Here is a 7,674-nt window from a genome sequence, read left to right on the forward strand (position 1 = left end):
TAATGGAGACTTTTAACTTTATCCAGAAGGGGTATTGCTTCCTTTTATTCTTTTCTCCTTTCACACTGTCCTTATATATCTAGACTTGAGTTATATGTGTTAGGAAATTGATAATTCTTATTGAAGCAGCTGAAAGAGACCTGGCATCTTCCTATCTTTTTGAAAGAAATAGAAGAACAAGAAAATTGAAATACAATTCTATAATTTAAAAAAGTCTGTCGTGGAACAGAAAATAGAGTGAGTCCTTGCCATCTGGCTTAAGTATCATAACTATAAATTTATCTTCTTTTCAATCTCTCTTTCTAGTTGCTGCAATTACAGAAGAAAAATGTCCAGGTCATAATTCACTTCAGCTTTTTAAATGTTGATGTTTTAAATATATAATCCTTTAAAATTGTTTTTAACAGCTTTATAGAGTAGTTTCTCAAAGCTATCACACAGACCATTTCCCAGAGCATACCAAAACATCACTTTGTACTTTTCTACTTTGTGTTTCCAGCTACTAATTAAAAAAAGAAAACATGAAGTGTGTTGACAGACAGCACTGGGCTTGGGCACAATGACATAGAAACAATAGTAACGTGATTGCTATAGAATTTGAAGCAGTCATTAACTAACCACAGGGAAAGAAAAATAACACTAGCACCAGAATCAAAGGATATAACAGGAGTTAATGTTGCAGAAACAGGAAAGATTTGAAAAATACTCCCATAAAAATCAACTGATTTGGTGATTTGACAACTAACATCAGGCAGACGAACCAACCCTTTGTCAGTATATTTTTCTAAGAAAAATGGAGATAATTTAAAATATTTTTCTTCTCCTCATAGTACTGGAAGCTGATGGAAACAACTAAGAAAGAAGTCATATTTTCCTATTCCAACCCCAAAATTTAATTTAACCCATTGCAGTTAGCAACACACCCCTAAGCACTATAAACAGAACTGTCAGAACAGGTTACCAACAGAGGACAAGAGAAAATTTAGAAAAATGATCACAATTTATACAAATGTGGACTATTTTAATGCCTACTTACTTCCAACCATTTATCTTTTCTTAATTTTTAAAAAATTATTTTTAAAATTCTTTTCTTTACTTTTAGAAAAAGCTCAAGAACAAAAGCTATACACCCCTTTCCAGACAAGAAAGACTGGAGTCATTCACAGACCCATGTTGCTGTTGAATCACCTCCCTTAACCAAGCCTGACTTTCTTATTCAACAGAATTTCATTCAGCCAGCCAGAATCAAAGCCATTATTGAAGGACAAAACACAACTCCTGTGTCTTATAACTAAAAGGAGGTTATGGCAAGCCCAGACTTCAGTAAATACAAAAGCTGATAACAAACTTACCTCACTGTCTCTATTGCAATGTCTCAAAGGCTGACTAAAGCCATGGATCTTTAAAGCAGTGGATCATAAAGTAATGCTGGATATTCCTCCATATGGGTCCATGGACTTTGGTGCAGGAGCTGGGAGAATAGTCACAGAGCAAAAGAAGTAGCCACATAGAGAAGAAAACAATCATAACATGGGCTCCTGTATCCCCGCAGGATCTTGTCAATAACCAAGCTAACCTATGTCAAAATGCTTATTCAGGAAAGAAACACACCTATCACAGCCAGAATTTCCACCACTGGAGTAGCGGTGAAGAAGGGCACCACTGGGCATCCTAATCATAAATGCCCAACAAAAATTAGGTGGATCTGGTTTTCAGAAAGCAGCAGGGTATGAAATTCAAGACTTCTGGAGACTGGCATGTAAGATGCCCACAAAATTAGGCAACAAAATCATCTCTGGCAATCGGTAAATGTAGTAGTTACTTCATCATTTCTTGAGTAGAAGCGACAGAGGAGCCAGAGATGACAGTACTATCAGGAGATGGGACTGCAATAGTGGGAAAGGCTGTAAACCACAGAGATATGGTGATGGCACAGAAACTGTTACACTAAGGAGGAAGAAACTTGAGAAGTATAAAAATTCCATCCCAGCCCACGCAGTAACAGTAGAATTGCCCTAACAATCCTGCCACTGAAAGTAGAAATTGCTTGATCTCAGACTTTCAGACCATTAACAGAATAAATAAAAGCAAAAGGTTACAAGAAATGAAAATGGAGTGTACAAGTTTTTTAAGGGAGCTTAGAGCTTTTGTTTCCCTTTGTATGCAGCTGTTGAACACACCATATGTAGCCTCACAGCCCTCAGCCACCGATGTCACAGTCAGTCTCCAGCCCTGCCCAATATCACAGTGAGATACAACCCAGCCCACTGAGTGCAGAAGTACCTTGCACCAAGCTCCACCTGCAGCTATCCCTCAGGACTAGCGAGATGTGGTCTTCTCTCCTGTAACATGCCTGCAAAAGAATGTTTCTTCAACCCTGATGAAACTCTTTCAATTTTGATTTCCCCCCACCACTCTGTTCTGCTGATCTGAAGGCAGGCCAAACACATTACATGCAAAAAGTACATTTCTGAGAGGAAATTGAGAAAAGTATGCTTAAAAATTTACAGTATCTTCTGCTGACCATTTTTGTGATTATATTGACTTTATTTTTTACTATTCGGTATGACCTCATTCCCCATTTCCTTTCACTCTAGATAATGTAACTTACTGTTCAAGATCTATCTGTCTATGATGATTTCATCTTTCTGTACACTCTGTAGTACATGTAAAATTGTGTGACATCTCTGTGAACACTCTGGCAAAAGTTTAGCAAATTTATCTTTATATTCCTTTTCCCATTGAAACTCATCCTTCCAAAGCCTTTCAGAGCAACAGCTCAATAGGGAGGTAGTAATATACAATTATTTGGAAAAAAAATTACCATCAAAATGTTGGTGTTTTTTCTGAACAGAAAGCAGAAACACAGTCTACTTAATAGCCTGATTGAGGGATTAATATGGAGTATATATTAGTCTTTCTGCTTGTGGACTCTTCAAGTCACTTATAAAGACTTATAAGCATTACACAGGATAAAAGTTTGTAGTGAGGTTTTTGTCTTAGCATCAATACACATTTCCTTCGTTCCAAAGGTGCCAAGAATTGACATTGTGAAATGAGGTTAATGGAAGGTACAAACATTCCTCCTTTGGAACAATAGGACATGGCTACCTGCTGGGTCGTCTGGTTTTAGGTATCTGTGGTTGAAGCAATTTTACATAGTGTATCTTTTGGGGTCAGAATGAAAAGAAGGTAAGCCTAAAGGAAGTGGGAACTGAAGTAAGAGGTAGGATATAGCCTCAGAATAAAAGAGATCAGCACAGCATATTTTTAGATGCTTGGGAATGGAGCTCAAAAAAAAAATAAAACTGAGCAATCAAGGACACTGCTTCCCCTTCCAATCACACACACACACTCTCTATATTGTATCTAATCACTTACAGTTATGGAGTCATTTCCTTAGGAGTTCTCAGGGAATCACGTTTGGATTCCAAAATGTGTAAGCAATGCATTAATTTGATACTATAGAAACTTGCATCGGAAATCCTTGATCAAAACACTCAGCACTACAAGCACAGTGTCATTCTTTCAGCCCCTTCAGCGTTTTCCACCTGGTATGTTTTTTAAGGATGCATATTAGCTTAGAAAATAAAGAGAACAGATATGAAATTATCTCTAAACTGATAATGAATCTTTGCATGACTTCATTGTCACATGAAATGTGACATGAAATGTATTTCAAGACAAATAAGAGGAATCTTGACTAATTTTATTGTTTCTGAGAAAAGGCCTGTAGAAGGAAGAGTGGGTGGCTGAATAAGATCCCACAAAGTATTCAGCATTTATGATGAAAAAACAAATGCAGTGACAAGTGAAATTAAAACTCAGTGTGTTATCACTGAGTCACACACTGAGAAGCACATCTGCTGACACAGAACATGGAAAATATCTCAAGCATATAGTATAATGACAAGACCTTACAGAAGCGGCAGACTTAAAATCATCACACATAAAGGGAAAAAAATCAGGTAACACCCACACGACCTGGCATTCATGCTGTCACTAGGACAGAAAGGAACAGAAAAAATATTAAGCCATTTGAAAAAAATCACTTATGGACTGAAGTGTAACAACCAGATATTTTATTTTGTTAGTAGTAATATCTGAAACTTCACCTTATTTGAAAAATCAGTATAGTTTTGAATGGCTGCCCTCTGTATGAGTGATAATCCAACTGTACATATGTTACAACAATACAGGCACTGCAGTAATATATACGGAGAAGTAATGATTGTTATTTCACTCTTAAAAGTCACTATGCCCTGGGGCACAATTAACAGGCAATAAATTCCTACATGCTACTGAAGTTCAGAGATTAGTGTTTGCCTGTCAAAGCATGGAAACACATTTACACCTAATAAAAAGGGACTAATTAGCTGTTTAAATAATAGGAAATGTCAGTCAGAGGCCACAAAAGGCTATGAACAATAACTAAACCCACCCCCAAAAAACTGACACGTGTGTTTACAGACAAATATAAAGCATTCAAAAGAGCCTTAAATGTTTGCCAAGTCATCCAAAAAAGAAGGAACTTTATTTAAATAGTGAAAGCAAAAGTTAGTGCTAGAAACTCACTGGAGTAGGGCATGTGTCACTCCAGCCTGTGCACTCCTTCACAGATTGATCTAGGAAAATTTTGTACACACTGGACAGGAATTCAGTGAGAGCTTGGAGTGTTAGAGATCATTAGAATTTGTTTTGGCCTTGTCTGGCCATGGGATTACAGGTGAATCGAAGAGCATGTCTGAACTCCAGGCCAGGAAACTCTATTTGATAGTGGTCAAGGGTGAAAAACTGGATCCTAACTACTGCTGATGTTGAATTTGTACATCCAGATATCCGATTAGATTTTTTAGGCACACTATAAATACTATTCTGTTAGCTTTAACAACTTCAAGTGTTCTCTCTTTTTTTCCTATTTTTCTTTAGCTTTAAATGTCAGAGAGGTCAAAGTGGTCATTAACCAGCAACTACATAAAGAGACTAATAGCATAAATTCTGATTGATTTCATGGTTTGGTCTTCTACACAGTGCTTCTAATCTGATAAAATGAAGCTATATCACTCAAACTTGAACCGACACTATGAAGACATTCCTTTTTTGCTGGTGTGAATCTCCAAATGTAAAACAGGTGCACCACAAATTCATTTTTGTCTGAGATATTTGAGTTTGCCAAATTCAACTGAGCACATCCCCTTACCCAAGGCATTCAGCACCTTGGTGAGAAAAATTTGTGGCACAGTGGAGGCACTTGAAAGGCATACATATTAAACTAATGTGTTGCATAAAGCAGTGACAAACTAATGCATAAATCATCAAATTCAGTTTTGAAACTAAAAAGAATTTTGAATCAAAGTTCAAAGGCAGTCAGTATTTGATGAATTTGTGGATCTTTCCCAGTCTGATTTTCTCCTTGCTTATGGAAGGAGTCAGCCTTCAGGCAAAGAACAGAAATGATCTCACATGGTTATAAATAAATGCAGAACCTGCTTAGTGTTTGCAATTTGTGCCCTCTCCTCCATGGTGCTTGCTCTGCGTCAGTATTGCTGTGCAGCACTGAACAAGAGCTGCATCACAAAGAGCACAGCCAGCAGACTGAGCAGAGTGGTGTCCCCTCTGGTCAGTGTGAGAGAAATCTGTATGGAGATCCTCAGTACGAGAAGGACAAGCTAGAGCAAGACCGGTAGAAAGGCTACCAAAATGTTTAAGGGGGGTGAGTACATGACATGAGAATGAGAGAACTGGGTTCACTCAGCTTAGAGAACAGCAGCCAAAGGAGAGATCTGATTCCTGTCCACAACTAATTAATGGGTGGTTAGAGAAAACAGATCCTTCTCAGAGAGAAAAGCTGCAGCTGGGGAGCTGTTATTAGATGTAAGGGGAAAATCTTCCTAATGAGGTGCCTAGGTGGGAGAAGAGGCTGCAGCAGAATCCTCATCCTCAAAGGTACTCGAGGCCCTGACCTACACAGCGTAACTTCAAAGCTCACTCCATTTGGAGTGAGGGAGAGGGCTTAGGCCAGATGAGGTCCTAAGATCCCTTCAACTGGAATTGTTATATGATTATATGATTTACAGGCTCATGAGAGAAACACATGCTGAAATCCAATTTAGTTTTAGTAGCATTTAAGTTTGTGTTTGAATTATTGCTGAAGCAGAATCAAGAGGGAAATAGAGCTGCAGGACATAGACAAATACAGTGCCAATACAAAGGTTCCAAATAGTTTGAAAATGGGGTGTTCTGTCTAGCCTGCCAAAGAGATCATTTGTCATTTCCAACATTTGTAACAGGCTTTTTTGATTTGGGGCAAATATCTTAATCTCACTATATGTCAGCTGCTGATTGATTAAGTAAAAGGATAAATCTGTTAATACTTAGATATTTGTGTGAATCCTTAATAAAACCTAAAGAAAGTGCACCAGTGGATTCCAACAGGTCAAAGGAGAGGATGCATCTCCTTAAGTCCTGAATAATTTATATTTCTGTAAGACAAGAGCATCATGGACAGCAAAGCTGGTAGGTTTAGCTCCAGGAATCTATCATGTAGACATCTGGATTTGGTTATTACAGTCTCACCCAGGAAGATATGATGCAAAACTTCTTCTTCAAGCCTTCAAATGTAGCATTAATCAGAAGAGAATAAAAAGTAGGATGGATCTTTCTTTTCCTCAGGATCTTAATAATTGCACTTGGTGATGAGTTTTTTTGGCACCGTTGCCAATAATACATCGACAAAACCACGCTGCAATCTCTGTATTAAAAATCTAGATCATTAAAGTGACACAGCTGTCCCAATGACTTCCAGGAAATAAACTTCCGGATGAAAAAAAAAAGGTTCCAATTAAACTTGGGTTAAATATGAATGATTCTTGGGAAAAAATATTTCTGGAACTGTCCTAAGAAAAGTACATTGACTGCTTACAAACACAGAGATCTTTGCAAGTTCTTTAAAGCAGCAGCAACCTCATTGCACTGCACTCTTTGAATGCCATGATCACCACAAGAATGAGCCATGACTTCTTCCATGTAACGCTTAGTAGACACTACACACTATATTTCCAAGTAGTGGTCTGCCTGCCTGCATTCTCCACAAGTCCCAATGTGATTATTTTCCCACATGAGTCAGTAGGTGAAGCAATATAACAGAAACAAAAGTGAAACTACTCAGAAGCCTGTGTTCAGTAAAAGAAAAAATCTATCTTGGAATGAAATTCTTCTCCCAACAATTTTATCATTGATATGGTAAGGAGTTGTCTCAAAAGTAAATTAATCTACCAATTTACCTGCTGCCAAGATTAGTTTCCTAACCATGCTTCTAGAATATCTCTTCTCAGCTGTCTCTACTGATACCTTCCACTTTGACATTCTTCCTGGAATTGTAGTTAGCCTGACTTAATTTAGTTAGCTAAAGATGATTATAGAATCATTAGGCATGAAAGGACCTTTAAGATCATTGAGTCCCACCATTACCCCAGCATTGCCAACTGTATCACATCTCCAAGTGCCACACCAACACATTTTTGTAATACTTCCAGGGATAGTGACTCTACCACTTCCCTAGGGCAACCCCTTTCAGAGTTTGGCAATCCTTTCAGTGAAGAAATTTTTCCTAATATTCAATCTAAACCTCCCTGGCCAACTTGAGGCCATTTCCTCTTATCTTGTCACTTGTTA

The sequence above is a fragment of the Melozone crissalis genome, unplaced genomic scaffold, assembly GCF_028551555.1.
Source record: "Melozone crissalis strain CALT ecotype California unplaced genomic scaffold, PUWL_Pcris_2 ptg000013l_1, whole genome shotgun sequence".
NCBI classification, from domain to species: domain Eukaryota; kingdom Metazoa; phylum Chordata; class Aves; order Passeriformes; family Passerellidae; genus Melozone; species Melozone crissalis.